Raw genomic sequence first — 18,333 nt, 5'->3', positions numbered from 1 at the left:
GATGTCTGAGTCAATTGGGATATTTGAAAGTTGAGATATTTTACCACACACGTACAAACATACCCATTTCTATTCAAACAAATGTGCTTTCTCAGAACATGTTTTTATCACTGAGAGACCCATTTTCCAGGGATCGATTCATTACCAAGATTTGTATGTTCATGTCAAGAAGTGGAAAGTGTCTGTCACTGCTGTAGTTGGGTCTGGTTTGTATCAAAAGTCTAATAAGATGTTGTCAGTCTGACATGTTCTTCATTAAGCTGTGAACTTGGGAGGGTTCTGCTGCCCGTAGGGAAGTTTCCTGTAGGTTTAGCAGCATGGGAAGGGCAGAGTTATTTCCTGGCCATGCTGTGGTCATGGAGTGAAGGTGTAGCGTGCTCAACTGTGTGTGCTGCCCTTAATTTGGGTTTATTTCTTCTTCACTGTAGGTGTACCTTTTGGGAACAGAGTATTTGAGATCTTATTAAAGATTCCTGGGCATGTGGGTTGACATGAAGTCAGAGGTTATTGACAGGTTGACACGTTGCCTGCTGGTACTGCTGGCATGTAAATCATTGGGACTGTTGTGATGTTACGCCATCCGCGCAACAATCTAGCCAAAGACAACATGAACATGCTGATAGAACTATGTGGTGGTAATTGGACCTTTTGTGGCAAGAACTTTTGTGATTTTTTTGTTTTGTTTTGTTTTGTTATAAGATGGAAGACGATTTTGTGTCTGTGTGTGGTATGGTAACATAAAAATGTGCGTGCGACTCTCTAACTAAAAGTGTTTTTCTTGTCAGAGGTGAGGTTAGTGTAATTGTGTGAATAATTGCTGCTGCTGATTAGTGGCACAGCTGTTTTATGAGGCTGGTTGGATTTTGATCAGACAAATGTGTGTGAAAATGGCGTGAAATTCTGACTGGTTGTTCGTGTTTAACGTTTGTTGGCATGATGGTATGGAGCCAGAAGAGTCTCAATAAAGATAAATGCACACACTACAGTCACATATGCACACACAGGATTCATAGATGCACACACATGATTCATAAATACACACACAGGATACACAAATGCACACAAAATTCACAAATGCACACACAAAATTTAAAAAGCACAGAAGATTCACAAATGCATACAAAATTCAGAAATGCACACAAAAATCAGAAATACACACACAATTCAGAAATGCAAACAACCTTTACAAATGCACTCAAGATTCACAAATGCACAGAACAAGATTCACAAATGCACAGGACAAGATTCAGAAATGTATTTCTGATGCACACACACATATATCTTGATTTACAAACTGCTTGCGGTCTGTGAACTTCACTGTATTTGTGTGTGAATTTTGAGACTCCCCTGACTTGGCTCAACACACAAATGCTTTTTTTTTAAACAGGGAATGATCAGCAACCAATCAGATATCTGCCTTCTTTTAGCCAATCACAAGAATGCACCCCATGTGGGGGGATTGTTTACTTATAAGCCAATCACATGAAAGTGTTCACACAGCAATTGTATTAAATTGTATGAAAATACAGATGTTTAGATTACAATTCAGGTTTATTTTTTATTATTTTTTACAAAATATAAATTAAAAAATGTCTCAATACATATAGCCCAGTGACTGCAGAAAAAAAAGTTAACCATGGATTCATAAATTTGCAATAGGCAATTATTTCATTTTATTTAAATATTTTAATGAAAGTAAGTCTCCCGCTGCGAGAGGAAAGTGGCTCTCTGGCTTCGAAAAGTGGGTCTGCGGCTGTCGTTCGCTTAGGAAAGTGAGTTGATCGCTGCGTGAGGAAAGTGAATCGTTCGCTCAACTTCGCTGCTTGAGGAATCGTTCGCTGAGGAAAGTGAGTCGCTCGCTGGGTGAGGAAAGTGAGTCGTTCGCTGCGTGACTCCTGAGGAAAGTGAATCGTTCGCTGAGGAAAGTGAGTCGTTCGCTGCGTGACTCCTGAGGAAAGTGAGTCGTTCGCTGCGTGACTCGTGAGGAAAGTGAGTCGTTCGCTGCGCAAAGTGGGTCGCTGGCTGCGCAAAGTGAGTCGCCGGCTGTGTGAGGTAAGTGAGTCGTTCGCTGAGGAAAGTGAGTTGTTCGCTGATTGGCTTATAAGTAAACAATCCCCACGTGGGGTGCATTCTTGTGATTGGCTAAAACAAGGGAGATATCTGATTGGTTGCAGATCATTCCCTCTTTAAAAAAAGGCATTTGTGTGTTGAGTCAAGTCAAGGGAGTCTCAAAATTCACACACAAATGCAGTGAAGTTCACAGACCGCAAGCAGTTTGTAAATCAAGATATATGTGTGTGTGCATCAGAAATACATTTCTGAATCTTGTCCTGTGCATTTGTGAATCTTGAGTGCATTTGTAAATGTTGTTTGCATTTCTGAATTGTGTGTGTATTTCTGAATTTTGTGTGCATTTCTGAATTTTGTATGCATTTGTGAATCTTCTGTGCTTTTTAAATTTTGTGTGTGCATTTGTGAATTTTGTGTGCATTTGTGTATCCTGTGTGTGTATTTATGAATTATGTGTGTGCATGTATGGATCCTGTGTGTGCATATGTGAATGTAGTGTGTGCATTTATCTTTATTGAGATTCTTCTGGCTCCATATGATGGTGACTAAATGCATTTTATTTAATTTTTTCACTTTTTTTTTTTTTTTTTTGCTCTTTTCAGGTTTTGCACTGCAGCAGCTAACAGAAAAATCAGGCTGTGGAAATCTGATCTTCAAAACAATTGTGATGCAAAGGTAGCTGTCTCTTCTCCGGTATACTCACAAAATATTTGCTGGTGATATAAAATTAAGCAATGTGTAAATATCAAAATGATCTGAAAATCGACGCTGTAATCAGGGTCCCGCTGCATCTACCAACCCGGGAAACGTAAAAAAGATTAACCTAGTAACTTTGTTTTGATAAGCCTAGCGTCTTAAAAAAACGAACGTGTCAGATTTCGCTCATTTTGCGATGTGGCAAAGGGATCTTAATATAATAACACCTCCAGGCCCTCTGCACGTTTCCACCCACTGCACACCATTCTGTTTTCACACAGCCATATTCTGGAAAAGTGGGCGGGGAGCAGCAGCTCATTTGCATTTAAAGATACATGCACTAAAACGTTTTTTAAAACGTGTTTTTTCTGCTTCCTCTCAAAATAGGCATTTTCAAAATGCTATAATAAATTATCTGTTGGATATTTTGAGCTGAAACTTCCCAGACACATTCTGGGGACATATGAGACTTATATTACATATTATAGAAGGGGGCATAATAGGTCACCTTTAATGTGCTTTTAATTGGCTGTTCAAAAATGGCAATGGAGGAAAATTTGTGAATCAGTTTAAAAGGTCTGAATCAATTAAAATGATGTTTGATCGGACTGTCTATTAGCATCATCACTTTAAAAAGGTTAAAAAATATTGGGAACATCTGTATAATAACATCTATTTTTGTCCTTAGCTGACTTGACTTGCAACTTGGATTTCTTGAGTTGCCTAGCCTAGGTCACACTAACTACATCAATTATCTAGTGTTTGAGCCTGCATAAGGAAAGCAAATAGCCTCTGTCAGATGACCACACTTGCAGGTTAGTTGCACTGCAGTCCGAGTGTGAGAAAGTGAAATATATGTGTGTGTGTTCTGTTCTCTGTTAATGATGCATAAAGTCTTGACCAAATTTCCACACGGAAACCCGACACTAAACACAACACGGTTCGCCGTTGCTCTGCGTCAACCGCCACTTGCTCGCAGAGTTTTTCTAAGTAATTGGTTAAATGTGGAAATCCAATCAGAAGCCTTGGCTTTTCCTCTCCACGGCCACAGTTAACGAGCTTCTCGACTGTGGCTCCACCAATCAGCCACTGAGGTAAGTGCGGTTTCCTGGCCATCAGAGGTAATGTAAGAGAGCACTCCTGGAGTCTCGGGTCTTCCCTTTTGCGTCAGAACCGTGTAACTGACACACCTGGATGTTGCAGTGCTGTGGCCTGCCACAACTCAATGTCCCGGCCTTTCTCTTCCCATCTTGCAAACCCTAATGGCTTCAAGGTGGATGAGGACCAAGACAGTAGTTTTCCTTACAGACATCCAAAATTCAGCAATTGGATCCTTTATGCAGACCATGCCATGACAGTTTTATGATACACTTCTCAAAATTCGGATAGTGTAACCATGTTTTCTCAACATGATCAGGTGCAGGTCCTTTTCTGTGCCATTCATTGCCTTGATATTGACCTTCATCTTTCACATAATGCCACATTTGCACTAGATTCTGCTTTTAATCCAGTGCATTTCTTTGTGCGCACCTCTCCAGTTGTCAGCATGTGACCTAATGCCAGTGTTTTTTATTGATGTTGGTGAAACCTAAGGCTGGGATTAAAGGAGGAATCGCAGATCTTTATCATAGTCAGGGGAGAGTTTCAGTTTGCAGCTGCTGCAATAATGGGCTTCTTCTCTGCTGGAACCTGGATGTGCTGAAACACCTTTTGTCATCCTTAATACCCCTAATACTGGCCCTGAAGCAGCCTATTATTTTTATTAAGTAATAACCATCTCTTATGAATAAATCATGGGCGACCTGACAGCACAGTAAGGTGCAAACCACTGCAGTTACCATATATTACTAATCCTGAACTGCCAGCTCAAATGAGAGATTTGATTTCATGATTTGAGATTTGGTGTCTCGCTGTGGTCGTGCTCATGAGGAATACAGCCAAATGAAACCCAGAGTGCCCGCCAAAACCATAGTTTACACATGCCCATCAGAATTTAGATACAGATAGTTGATATATGTAGCTTTGGTCAGTGGATTCTGTGTCAGAGATAGTTTGTTGGGTGGGAGAGCAGAGGGGCCACTGCAGGGATTGAAGCAGGAAACATCCGCCATAAGCCTCAGTCTCCCTCTCCTGTGGAGCCAGAGAAAACAGTAGAGCGCTCCATCTGCAGAAAGATTTAAATTCTGTCACGTTGAGAAAATATGGGACGCAGGAGGAACAGCGAGGTGGAACAAGAGAAAGATCAGGTTAGTGTTAAAGAAAGAGGGTGAACCTCTTCCAGTCAGGCCACACAAACTGAGCTTTTGATACAAACACGGATCACAGCTGGATGCACAGTTTATGCATGCGTGACACACCTTCCCTGTTTAAAAGACCACCTGTTCTGGTCAGCAGCATATGTTAAGGATGTTGGTCCGCAGCAGGGGATGCGTGTATGGTTGTGCCCCTATACTAGACTTCTTAACATGCAGCCTCTGTTAGCAGGCCAGTTGAAATTCATGCTGTTCTTTTCAGCAGGGTTGCCTGCCTTTTAAGATATCGCCACTGAGGGTTTGATCAACCACCTCAATCACAGAATCGCCTTGATTTCAAACAGTTTCAGATCTCCTCCAGTGTTACGTAATTCGGTGTGTGTGTGTGTGCCGGAGAAAGAGTGCAACCTATTTCCTTTGAAGATCAGAGCAGGGTTTTGCTGTAGTAGTGTTACAGGCCTCAGTGCCACCTACAGATTAATGTAGGGAGTGCAGGTCACACAAGGAAATGCTGAGTTGACAAGAGTTCATACAAGGAGAATGAGGCATACCTGCAGTTTCTGAGGATGAAATGTACACGGACAGTTGTCTTTTTTTCTCTCCTTTATTTTTCGGCCAACAGTTATGTAGGATAGAAAAGGGGCTGACCCATAAGAGAACACAACATAAGTTACTGAAACATACGTAACAACTCCATCTGATAAACAAATAGCACTAGTAATTGCAATGCCTTAAAAAAGGTTTTCTACATACAGTAAAAATTGTACCTTTAGAGATACACTACTTGTCACTGGGGCAGCACCCTCAAAGGGACACCTTAGTACCTTCTTTATCCCTAAAGGGTGCATATTAGTGCCTTAGAATATGAACCTAAAAGGTAGTAATATGTACTCTTATACTACTACTATGAACCAGCTCACTAGGTTTTAAAACCGAGCCATTATGTCTTGTAAAGTGAGTCGGGTGACGATAGCTGTTTTTCGGGTTGGTTTCGCCTGCCTCACATCTGTTTCTGTGTGAGGTTTGAAACGTTTTATTCTCTTCATGATTGATAAATTACACTAGACCACAAAAAAAGTGTCATTTTGGCTGCTGAGAGCACCTGAATGTAAACACCACCGCTAGCACTATTGGTTTAAACAGGTCAGGTCAGAACAGTTATTCACACCATCTCTGTCAAGAAATTAGCTCCTGACCCGGTCGCCACCATAGATGTTTGTTTCAACAGTTCTTAACTCAATCTCAGCATTTCTCGCCCCTGCCCCATCTGAAAAATCACATTGCATGCTCAGGTCAGCTTCCCGGTTGTGCAGTGTAGGAAAACACAGACAAGCCAGACAGACCCTCCCCTTGTTTTCTCTCTTAGGTCTTTCGTGACTTCAAACACTTCCCTCTCTTTTAACTCATATTGTACATGGCTGCCGCATGCTATTCAATAATGCGGTGTCAGTCATTGAAGAGCCTTATGCAATAGCAGTAGCACATCGTCTGTGATGGTTCCCACTGTGTTTGTGTGCTTAGTGTCCTAATCCTCATTTGGCTTTGTCAGGACTGTAGAGAGCTAACTTTTCGCCCTCTTGAATACCCTGGTGGTTGTCAAGACTGGTGGTTTTGGTTTTGCGTGCAATTGAACTCTTGCTTGGCAAGGGGTTCTAAGTAAAGGGGTTTTAACCATGTTTTTGTGGTGTGGTCTGAAACCTCACTCATGCTCAGCAAAGAAGCTTGATCAGAGCAGAGATGCCCCAGACAAGAGCAGACAGTTCAGGAGTTTCTGGCAACTGTTGGGCAAGGCTTAGGTCTTACAAAGACCCTCGTCTGGGAGCTGTTGAGCATGGGGCATGTCCTCCAAGTACCGCCCAGCTGCAGATATTAATCTACCCAACTGGATGGTTTACATTCACACAGGCCTTGGAGAGCTTTTGGCAATCATTTGATGAAGACTTCTCAATGACCTCATCAACCAAGCGGTTGTGCGTCTTTCTTATTAATGGAGGGATTCTTCCCCCCCCCCCTTCTCTTCTCCCACACTTTCCCAGAAAACCTCCACAGTTTCAACTCATTTGAGAGAACTTGTGGTTCTCTTCACTCGGGCCTCTGTGATGTGGTAAACCCAAGATCTGATCTCCAGTGAAACCATCCAGAATCTGATTTGTCCAAATGATTTATTGCATCTGCTTGCAGGCCTCTTGCTGTATCTGTACTTGCCCTAATGTGCCTTCACAAACTTCCTTGAGGCCAGATTTGAGTGTGTTCCTGAGAAGAAATGGCTGGGAGGTATTGGCAGTCTTGCTTCTCAGTTGAACTCCAGGTCAGCTGCAGGGATGTCGTGATAACCGCGAAATCGCAATTGCACAATTTTGAAGAGCCAACCAAATGCAAGAAACACAGCAACCACGATATTTATCCTTTTTTCTAAGGTTATGCCATAAATATTAATTAAGTTAGCCATGCTGTTTACTATGCTGATTTGTATAGAAGCTTCATAGATTTGCACTTACAAGCCTAAACAGACAGAAAAAATAAAAGAGAGATCGACTTGAGGGTGTGTGATTACCTGCGTCTGTCCTTCAGGCAGAGTCCTATATATTTGTGAATATAGCTTGTCATATTCAAGGAAAGCCAGATCTCTGTTTTTTCATCAACGCATTGCTAGTCAGCTGAGTCTTCTTAAGTGGCGCCCAAAGTTAAAATGATTTTAACAGCATGTTTCATTACATCTCTCTTTGAATAAATCTGCATTTTTGAATGTGTACAGTTGAATGAACGGTTTAAAGACTCACTAAAAGACAGTCCCTTGCCACCACTGTGTGGTGCAACAATGTAACTGCACTGATTGAGAGACTGCCTAGAATGCGCAGGTGAAATATCAGCCAAAAGTCTCTTGTCCAGTCAGATTTGATGATCAGAATCAACTGTTATACATATAGGCTAACAATACCCCAACAATCCTATTGTCAGGTTTATATTCTGTTATGTGGACCCTTATTTGGACATTCTATTCTGTTTATTTGACTTCCTGTTTAAATGTTCAAATTTTGGGGGGGTTTCTGAATATGACCTTGTTACACTGAAGTGCGCGCACACACACACACAGATTTGATATATATATATATATATATATATATATATATATATATATATATATATATATATATATTTGACTTCCTGTTAATCTAATCTATATATATATATATATATATATATATATATATATATATATATATATATATATATATATATATATATATATATATATATATATTAGAGAGAGAGAGAGAGAGAGAGAGCGTTTCATCATTCAAAATTACAGCAAGGGAAATTCCTTCACCGTGACAGTTAGCTGCAGGCAAGGGTTCCCGTAGTTCATCTGGTAAAGCATGGTGCTAGAAACTCCAAGGTCACAAGCTTTGATTTCCAAGGAACACATACTGTTCTGTTCACCAGCATTGAGTGTCCTCAATGCTAGTGTATCACCATTGTCTTCCCATCTATAGCTTGAAATCTGTATCTTTCTCTCTCTCTCTTTCGTCTGATCCGCTCAGCTGATTTGGCACATTTTATGTCGGATGCCCTTCCTGCCACAACCTCGTGCAACCCCAGTGCTGGGACACACTCACTCACCCATTTACACACACAACCTCACTCACTACGGCAAATTTACTTTGTCCAATTCACCTATGCGTCATGTTTTTGGATTGTGGATGAAACCGGAGCACCCAGAAATGAAATGCAAACTCCATACAGAAAGGCGTCCTCTTGGTTCAGCCAGTACTCGAACCAGGGGCCTTCTTGCTGTGAGGTGACAGTGCAAGCCTGAAATCTTTATCCATTTAAATTGTATTTAAAACTCTGTAGTGTCCTGACATCCTGTTGTTTTATTTTAGGTGAGTGGTTTATGGTTTTTCATCCACAAGAAGTTATTTTTAGTAATCCTACTTTCCTCTGAATGTCTAATTGAGTTCTTATTATGATTATCCTGCTTTTGATTAGTGCCAAGTTCCTGAAAGTGCTTCTTTTAGCAAACATTTAATTTGATTTTTACTCCCAGACTTCATCTCTGTGTGTGGTGTGTGTGTGTTAAAGGGTAAGAACACATGGGGACAGGGGTGATGTAATAACCCATTCATGGCCTCATTATTTTTTTCCTGTTGCTGGCCTATTTGCTTTGTCACCATGACCTCCAAGTTTATTGCACAAGTTGTAATTTGGATTAAATTGTGAATTTCTTAACACAGGAAACATGAGATAAAGAACATCCCCACAGTTAAAAGTGAACATCTTGATTCAATCCCTAGTAGCTTCAGAGATTTTCTCCCTGTTTATCTGGTACAATTAACCTACCCAATGTTTTGATCAAAGTATCAATCTTTTGGCCAATGCAGGATAGATGTTGTGGTGAACGTATTACAGCTGTCCTCAGGCTTAAAGGGATAGTTCACCCAAAATTCAAAATTATGTCATTGATAACTCACCCTCATGTCGTTCCAAACCCTCGAAACCTCGTTTTATCTTCGGAACACAGTTTAAGATATTTTAGATTTAGTCTGAGAGCTCTCAGTCCCTCCATTGAAACTGTGTGTATGGTATACTGTCCATGTCCAGAAAGGTAAGAAAAACATCATCAAAGTAGTCCATGTGACATCACAGGGTCAGTTAGAATTTTTTGAAGCATCAAAAATATATTTTGGTCCAAAAATATCAAAATCTATTAATTTATTCAGCATTGTTTTCTCTTCCGTGTCTGTTAGAGAGAGAGTTCAAAACAAAGCAGTTTAGTGATATCCGGTTCGCAAACGAATCACTCGATGTAACCGGATCTTTTTGAACCAGTTCACCAAATCGAACTGAATCGTTTTAAACGGTTCAGGTCTCCAATACGCATTAATCCACAAATGACTTAAGCTGTTAACTTTTTTAATGTGGTTGACACTCCCTCTGAGTTCAAACAAACCAATATCCCAGAGTAATTCATGTACTCAAACAGTACTCTGACTGAACTGCTGTGAAGAGAGAACTGAAGATGAACACCGAGCCGAGCCAGATAACGAACAATAGACTGACTCGTTCACGAGTGAAGAACCGTTTTTGTCAGACGTGTCCAATTCGAGAACCGAGGAGCCGATGATACTGTGCATGACACACAGAGCGTCTGAACTGAACTGATTCTTTTGGTGATTGATTCTGAACTGATTCTGTGCTAGTGTTATGAGTGCGGGTAAACCAAAAACTTGAATGAAGGGCAATCATCGCCAATGACGCCATTACGTTGAGCGCAAAAGAACCGGAGAACCATTTTCGTCAACCGGTTTATTGAATCGAACTGTCCGAAAGAACTACTGGTAATCCGAAAACCGATGCAACCGGTTCTTGACTCGTGAACGTGACACAGAAGAGAAGACAATGCTGAATAAAGTTGTAGTTTTTGCTATTATTTGACCAAAAATGTATTTTCGATGCTTCAAAAAATTATAACGGACCCTCTGATGTCACATGGACTACTTTGATGATGTTTTTCTTACCTTTCTGGACATGGACAGTATACCGTACACACAGCTTCAATGGAGGGACTGAGAGCCCTCGGACTAAATCTAAAATATCTTAAACTGTGTTCCGAAGATAAACGGAGGTCTCACTGGTTTCGAACGACATGAGGGTGAGTTATCAATGACATAATTTTCATTTTTGGGAGAACTATCCGTTTAATGTCTGCATTTTGTATTGAATTTCCCTGAAGATTATATTGTTTCTCTCCTTCTTAAAGAGTGTGGTACCTTGATGGTAATGAAACCATTTCATTCCGACTGTGTTCCCCCAGTGTAATCTGTTGGCACCCTTTGGACATCTGTAAGGTTAGTAACAAAAGTCTGACAGAACTAATGGTCATATAGGATGTAGATTTTGATGTGAACTTTCAATGGGATATATTAGTTTATACTATTTTGTACAGTTGATGGTGACGGAAAAGAAAAGGCACTTTACAGTTCTATGACCTATTACACAACATGTCATTCTGTCTCTGGACAGCGGGCAGGTGCCGCTCATCTCATCTGACTGGTGTCTTACAAACACTATTAAAACTGGAGCTGTGGTGGCCAACGATTGGATGACCTGGGACATTACCAGCCCCAGGTAAACACATCCTTATCCCGGTGGTCAAAATCATTGCTCGTGGTGTGTTATATTTTTTCAGTGAGGTGCTTTTAAAGCAGAACTGTTGTGTGGTCAACATGACCCAGGCACACTGTATACCATCTCCCCTGTTCCACTTAATTTAGTTTATCTTTCAGAGAATCAAGAATGTGTCCATAATGTGCAAAACACATCTGCTTCGTAGAGAATCAAGCCTTTAAACCTTATGACAAAATACATGAACTCCTCCACATTAAATCACCATTACGACATTCAACCAAGCAGTTTTGTTGACCATGACGTAAAGGTGGAGTGAATAAAACTGTCGGTAAATGGTACTGATGTGTTTTTCCTGTAGTTATCCACTCGAGAAGAGACCATGTTGACAAGGCAAGACATTTGAGTTACATGTTTTTCTAAAGATCAGATTATTCAGTATTTGCTAAAGACTGCGTCCATGACTGTAATGCTAGTGATCTCTCTTACAGATGGTCAAGGGCAAATGAGAATCTTTTCACTACCACAGGCTATCCAGGACAAATCAACAGTCAGTTATTGTTGCATCATCTGGGCCACCCACAGGTTTGTAAAATTACATTGCTGTTTGTGTTTGACGTAGATTCGAATTTTGCATCACTTCAGGTCTCGTGGTATAAAGCTGTCATTGCAGCCTGTGATTCAACCTAGTTCTGCATCTGTGGAGGCTGTTCTAAGCTGGCATAGGACCCTGCCTCTGTGTGTTATCGGTGGGGACTGAAAGCTGTTCTTCTGGATGACAGAGTTGTAACCTGGATTGAAGTCAGCTGGAGAGTGTGTCTGTTTTCCTTTTTCAATAAATAAAGTCGTATTTTCATGCGCTGTCACTGTACGTACTCCACTGTGTCTTTATTTTATAGGTCACTTGGGTTAGAACGCAGACTAACAATTGTGGGAAACAAGACTCTCTTTCTCCCTAGTTTTTTCCCTTTTCTGCGAAGCATTGTATCAGTGTTTTTGGTGTGGTGTTCTGCCGAGCTGGCTTAAAGTTGAGCCAAAGGTCGCCTAACGGCAGGAGCTGACAGTTTTCATTGCAGGATGCTTAAATGTGTGAGAAAAAAAAACTGTACAGGTGCTCATATAGACCGTCTCATTGACTCCAACAGGATAATAATCTGCAGTCCCATTCCTAACGCTACAGGGGAACTTCCTCCGCTTGACCGTGACGCATGTGTGGTGGGGGAGACGAACGCAATGCAATTTGTGCTTTAACAGTTGAACCCTGAAGATGAAGACAAGCATGGGAAACTAAAGTGCAAGGAGAACACAAGACGGCATGAGATGTTGTTTTTTTCCAAGAAAAGCACAGGAGACTCTCTAAAGGGGGAACAAGGGTCCATTCAGGTCAATTGTGCTGTGTTTGGGCAGGAAGGTGTGAGGCCAAAAGGTAGAATAGTTGGCCCGATGACAAATAAATAATTCACAATCTAAAAACTTTTTTAAGAAGTTGTTTAAAACATGCTATAAGTTGAGATTTCTTTTCTTGGGTTTCAACATATATGCTGTCTGTATTTATGTTGATTTCATGATGCAAAAACGATTGTTTACTAATTAATTTATAAATCGTTACATTTTTCGGGAATGGCTTCACATGACGAGTGGATGCGTCGAAAAGTTGTGAAATATTAACACGTCAAGAAGTGCAGCAAACTGATTTCCTGCCATTTCTGAGGCTTTTGCGTGCGCTCCATGTGTAACAGTAGGGCATATTGTGCCTGGGTGTTAAGTTGAGACTGAAATGGGTGCATAGAGAAGGGGGGGGGGGCGTGAACCCACACTCTTTCAAGCCCGAAAGACAAGCCTGTATGATTCTTGGAGACCAGTAGCACACCACCATCTGCAATCATTACATGCTACTGGTCTGCTGGCTTGCTTTGAATAAGTTCAATGTGGTCTGAAATGAGGCTTTGGTAGCACTGAACGTGGCTGGGTCTTGGATGAACTGCATATAACTTAGAGAAATCAATGTAAGCCTCTTCACTATTCCAAAGGATACAAAGACTTTCTGAGAGAGCATTGAGAAATTCCTGAAAGGACCTTCCCGAAATCTATTTTCTATGATCAATATTTGGTTGGGCATGATTTTAATCCAAGACTGCCATCTGGTGGCAGGATTACATTTAGTAGTGGTGCTGTGCCAGACTCCTGTGAATATGCCTTTTATAAAGTACCAGTTCATGATAAGGATATGCATCAGATAGGAAGGATATGGTGGTTTTACTTTTAATATTTCAGTCATCCAGTGTCAGCCTGGTGGGAAAGATGGAAGTGTTGTGATAGAAAACGCTTATGCATTTCTTGCAGCATATGCTCTCTGTCATGATGAAGAAAGACTATGCAATCCTTCCTTCAAAGGCCTAATGCCTTAAGCCTTCAAAGTTGGCGAGTAGTTTTAATGGCTGAAAAAATAACCTTCATGATCAAAGCAGCTCTAACCAGGTTGAGAGCTTCCGCACAGCTTACAGGCCTAATCATATTCACTGCTTAAGACAAAGTGAAAAGAACAAAAGAAGCAGTGCACTTTTTGATTCCAGGAGATAATGCATTTTCATGAGGGCTCTCCTGGATAAGTAAAAGTCTTTTGAGGACCAAGACTTGAACTTGAATGACCAGTATACCTCTGGTGGGAATCGTTAAGATTAAAACAATCCTGGATCCAGTTCCTCCTAATGATTCCAGTTCTTTCACAGTTTTAATAATGACTCTTTTAGTACTTATAGCAATAAATATTTGGAAAAAAGAAATGCAATTTCAGTACATTCAAGTCAACACAAAGAGAAAATAAATGCATTATCTGTTTTATAAATTTATTTACTTGTAATCTTTTATCAAAATATTATAACTAGATCTTTCAGTGAAAAAGACTTATCTCTGGTGAAGTTCAATAATTTAGTATGCTTAAACCCCATCCCCCTACAATCGATTGCAAGTTCACATCTGTTTTAATGACTTTCATATCTATAAATAAATAACAATACTAAAAGGTTAACTCTATTTTATACTCAGTGCTTCATGGCAGTGGTGCTAAGATTTTCTGTTTGGGCAATTGGTTGAATGGCCAGAATACCAAAAGGCAATGCTTATGTTCTGATGATGTGATAAGTTTGGGATTTGTTGGTAAATTACATAGGACCGATCAGTGGTGATCATATTGTTATGGCAATACCCTTTTGTTTTGAATGTGATGGATTCGGATCCAAGCTATGGCTTTCATGGCATTTGTGGATTGGTTTGAGCGCAGTGTAAAATGAGATAAGAGAGACGATTAAGTGTTTGAATTTGGTTTTTGACTACTCCTCTCCTCTCTCCCAAATTTGTTACATTATTTGCCTGACAAGCTCTTTCTCTTATTCATTATTTCAGCATGTTCAAGACCAATAAAAGCCAGCCAGCTGATAGAACCTCATTTGCCCTTGAACTCAATGAAATCCAGCACAGAGTGACCTGGTTGCTCACTTTGTGGTTTCGACCTAGAGGATTGTTTGGCATGTGCTGGGGCCAATAGGGAAGAATATGCTGCCACCTGGTAGCCTACTCTTTTAATATGAATGGAAGAGTTGCCTAGCTGTTCCTACACCATTTGTAATGCAACCACAAGCTGTAAATCTGTTAAAAGTTAGGCTAATCCACTAAACAGTCTCCTTTCCTGCTGGAGCCAAAGCAAGAAAGATGATTCATTTATGATGCATTTAAGCAATAGTATACCAGAAAGAATGCTGTATTCCGAATATTAGCATGGCTGACATTGGCCCATGGCCACGAGGTGACAGGTGATTACAGCAACAGCAAAACTTGTATAAAGTATCCAAACATCATATTTCAGTAAAAGTAGCCTAAAAGTTAAAGTTGCTCATAAGAAAAACGCTTAAGTAAAAGTATTAAAGTAAATGATAATAAAACTACTTAAGTATCAACTTTTCACTCTAGACTAGACACAATGGGGCCACTCACCTTATCTCTTTTCGCTTTGCCAGCGAAAATAGTTCCAATCGAAGCCTCGGATGAATTTAGCCTTTGGCATCTCCGAGTAAACATGCAGGATTTCTGAATGAATCAGTGTTTCAAACGAATCGGTTATAGGTTAAAGTAAATGATTCAATGAATCATTCATAAAGACAGGCACTTGAGGCCACCTGCTGGATGTAACCCGCAGAAAGAATCAAAATGGAAAATCCCTCTCGATAACATATAAAATAATGAATATGTTGTGTATTTTTTTATAAATATAAATATTTTAATTTTTCTTGTCATTGCTTGTTTATATGTGAAACAGAAATGCTGACTGATTAATTTTGCAGACATTTATGAGTTACTGTCTTTCCCACATAAACATCTGCATTTGATCCATTTCTGCTGAACTGGAAAACTGTGGCATGAGGTTTGAGAGTTGGTTTAAAGCATTTCTCTCTCACCTCTTTATATTTACCACAGTCTCTGTCTTAACCTCACCAGTGTCACAATGCACAGACTCCTTCTTTCTATGGCAGCCATGTCTGTGTCTGACTTTTTCCTTTGCCAGACTGGGACAGAACAGTGTAGAGAAATGTGTATATATATATATATATATATATATATATATATATATATATATATATATATATGTATTTTTTTTTTTAATTGGCATCTTTGGTTCCACGAAGAACCATTTTAACTTTCCATTCAAAAGGTTCTTTATAGTGGAAAAAGTTTCTTTAGATTTTTTTAATGTTCTTCACACCAAGAAAAAAATATTTTAAGAACTGTTCACTGAAAGGTTCTTTGGGGAACCAAAAATTCTCCAAAATTCAGCATGCAGGCATACTGTGGGGTGTTTGTCCCAACTCCCTTTACGTAGTTTAATGTTGCATTAAAAATCATGATTCAGAAACAGGCTTGCAGACCTCTCAAACATTACATGTACACTACACTAGAAACTACAATTTAAGATAAAATGCAATGGTAGTTAAAATAAAGATATTTATTATTTTGGTAAACAGAACTCTTCATTATATATTTGAATCTGATAAAATGCCACATATACACACATATGCTGTACACATTTCAGCACCATACCTCATGCAATGTAATCTGCAATATTCATATTCATAGAGAAAGGCGTTCTTTAAATAAATAGTTGTTATCAATGATACTGTATCTCACAGTCAGGTTTATTTCTGTCCCAGCCTCTCCAGGGCTTTATGTAAGATCTACAGGTCATCCCTCATCTGCCCCTAAAGCATTCTGGACCTTAGAAAGCTTATCCAGAACCTACATGTGTAGGGATCATATCTAATAGAGAAGGGCTTCTGTATTGTGGATGACTATTGCCTGTGGAGCAACAGCAATAGCAGTCACTAATGAGGCTTTCTGATCATTTGTACAAAAAAACTTGTTTTCTGCAGATCATTTGAGACAACACCCAACTCTTGCTTATGTTTCAAAAGTTTTGAAGTTTTTTTTTTTTTACTTTGTAATATGAATGAAACAACACTAGGTGGCACTAAAGACTTCTTTAATACACTATCAGTGAATTATTCTCTAGCAGAATATTTCCACGAGGATGCACTCACTGTAAACAGTTTCACAATATCCTCATCCAGTGATCGAAGTGAGGCAAGTACAATCTCCTTCATGTCTTTCAGTATTTCACTACATGACTAAGTTGACGATTTAAATAAGATCAATCTGTATTGAAATAGCATGCATTATAAATGTCAGTCCAAATTCACACATTTCTCATTTGAACTGTAAAATTCAAGCTGTTTTTGAGGCATATAAATCAAACTTGTACTTCTGGACAAAAATACACCTGTGAAAACTGAGCAAATTCTTTGTCTGCTAGCATGGCAATACAGTATGTCCAAGTAGTACATGGCAGCAGACAAAAGATTAATATTTCACAATAAAAAGATCTGTCAAATTCAATGTAGTTTTATGGGTCTGTGTCACTCTACATATGGTTCAGGGGAATGCATGGGAGCTTTTAAACGGTGTATGATTGTACTGAGTACACTGGAACACCTGGAACGCTAGACTGGCAAGGAAAAGCAGAAACTTCTCCTAGCTGAGAGATCTTGTCCTCCCCATACAAACATTTACTCTCCAGCGGGCCTAGGGCTTCTAGAAACTGTCTGCAGACTTACGAAAGTATAATCAAGAAACATAAGATATGCCCAGATTGTTCACGGTTGTGTAAGACATGTCTTCGACGGTCTTAAGGTGGCCATTGTGAGATTCTGCTCGTGCACGTGAACATCTTGTGTTAAAGAACATTGTGTGATGAAAGTATGATGTACACATTTTTAACTTTACTTTGAATTCATGATATTACCCAATGCAGTCTGCTATGCTTGTTCATCTAATATTTGCCAGACATCCCATTGTTTCATTTCCCTATAAAAGTAACACCTTGTACAATAAAGTTGAGCTTAGAATGAACTGCACCACTTGTGTGACTCATTCTTTGTTCCCGGGTACCTGCTCTTCTCTGCTCAGATATCCCAACCTGAACCAAAATCATATTTGCGATCTCGAAGGCAAGAATATACAATTTATTCTAACAAGAGTCCTGTAGACCTCCCCCCTGCCTAATCACAAAAAAACACTCTTAGAATCATGCGGTCCTAGTCTTCTCTAAACATTTGATATACAAATAATGAAATATAGTAGACAACGAGAACGGCAATCAAACTCAATAAAACAACCGTATATATATATATCACACGTTACAGAAGTTGAAACAAAATGTCACCACATCTGTAATTTGTGAATGAAAGAAGAAAAAGCAGTAAAAGTGAAAGCACGTAGGCTTACCTCAAAGACTTTTCCAGCTTTGAATTAGCCTGAGGTTTTTTTTTTTTTTTTTTTTTTTTTTTTTTTTTGAGAGCAAAAAGGACGTTGAGAGTGACTTTACCGCCCTTCTCCTCCTCATACACGGAGCTGTCCCCTCGGCGCGAGGGACCCGGAGATGACGAGCCGCTCTCTCTGCCTCGCCGCGCGTTCTCGATCAGACTGCGCTTCCTGACGCTCAACGCAATTTTCTACACTATACTTTCCGTCTTCATCGAATCCTGGGGGAAAATAGTCCACTATATCTAAAACAATTGTATCCAATTAATCTTTGTGTCGACACCAAACTCCAACTCTTCCTAAATGAGGAAAAAACTCTTGT

The 18,333-nt window shown here is 39.8% G+C and overlaps 1 pseudogene; it reads left to right on the top strand.

Moving 5' to 3' along the window:
- Positions 1-479: 479 nt before the first annotated feature.
- On the top strand, positions 480-12,015 carry LOC127971047 (nucleoporin Nup37-like; annotated as a pseudogene).
- Positions 12,016-18,333: the final 6,318 nt, after the last annotated feature.

The sequence above is a fragment of the Carassius gibelio genome, chromosome A4, assembly GCF_023724105.1.
Source record: "Carassius gibelio isolate Cgi1373 ecotype wild population from Czech Republic chromosome A4, carGib1.2-hapl.c, whole genome shotgun sequence".
NCBI lineage: Eukaryota > Metazoa > Chordata > Actinopteri > Cypriniformes > Cyprinidae > Carassius > Carassius gibelio.
Note: the sequence above shows the minus strand (reverse complement) of the source record. Positions and strands in the feature narration are given on the sequence as shown.